Raw genomic sequence first — 1,188 nt, forward strand, 5'->3', positions numbered from 1 at the left:
AAGTAGAAGGCTGACACTCAAGATGTAGAAAAATAAAGACCAAAGGCAAGGCGGCAGCCTTTTTACTCTGGCCTTGCTTTGCTTGCATTGAGTGTCCATGTGTCTTTGTTTACTGCAGGCGCCTGACAATCTTTCCCAACAGTTGGTGCTGAAAACCCAGGACCCCAGTCCCAGAGTGTGGATCTTCATCCCCTCAGTCTCCCCGTCCGCAAAGGCCTTATGGTACACCTCATCAACTTCCGATTCTACTAGGCGTGAGTATGAAACAAAATTTTTCCTCAGCTGGGGTTATTCACCATGCTTTTGTTTTTTCTGTGCCAAGAGAATCATTTTTAGTCTACCTCTGTCTTAAATCACTTGCTTAAAGGAATAGATGAATGCTGCACTTGGTATCCCAATGCAGGTTCCCTGCAGATCGCAGATTGGGAGAAAATTGGGTATATCTTACATGAAGCTCCTAGAGCTCCCATACAAATACTTAAAATTTGGCAGCTATGCGGAGATGCTCTTGAACAACTCAGTGTTACACAAAATAAAACATCAGTGGACACACCTTCCATTGTGACTCATGAAAAAAATTCTGCCCAAAACAGGAACGTAAAATAACAACTATATCCACATCTCCGTTTCTGCTAATTAAAGTTGCTCTCCCTTATCCTGATTCACAGGTTCAGACAGCTTGTGACAGCTGGGTGAAGGAAGCTCTGAAGAAAGGAGATGCTTCTATTCTAGCATTATGCCCAATTGTCAGAAGACCAGGAGCTGCCCTTAGAGAAGAAATGTTTCCTTATTCTGTGTTCGAAGAGTTAAAAAGGGCTACTACTGAATATGACGTAGTCCTTACAGCACTAATTTATTAGAAGGTATTACATTTGACTATAAACTTATGCAAAAGCTACAACAATTGTTAGGAAATACATTTGTCTGCATCCCTATCATCCCATTGACACACAAACTTTTTAAGTCCACTCTTTCAACTGCTGTCTTTTACCTCTGTCTCACAGATGCCACATATCTCTTCTGTCAGCCAGGCTCCATTATACCACAGTGATCCACTAGACATTCATTTTGTAGCTCACACTCCTGTAAAGGAGTAAATACGTCGTTTTATTTAGATACATCAACCATATTATGTGAGAGTACTGGCTCAACATTATAACAAGAAATGGCATTTTTTAGAATGGCTTC

At 41.0% G+C, this 1,188-nt stretch overlaps 1 long non-coding RNA gene across 1 annotated transcript in view; it reads left to right on the forward strand.

The window, feature by feature from the left end:
* The first annotated feature begins 115 nt into the window (after nucleotides 1-115).
* Nucleotides 116-1,188, forward strand: part of LOC111813569 — a 2,724-nt gene continuing 1,651 nt past the window's right edge. Inside the window, exons 1-2 of the long non-coding RNA XR_002818791.1 lie at nucleotides 116-254; nucleotides 669-863. This is a non-coding gene — a long non-coding RNA (uncharacterized LOC111813569). The remainder of the gene's footprint in view (nucleotides 255-668; nucleotides 864-1,188) is intronic.

Source organism: Octodon degus, unplaced genomic scaffold (genome assembly GCF_000260255.1).
Source record: "Octodon degus isolate 3935 unplaced genomic scaffold, OctDeg1.0 scaffold00200, whole genome shotgun sequence".
NCBI lineage: Eukaryota > Metazoa > Chordata > Mammalia > Rodentia > Octodontidae > Octodon > Octodon degus.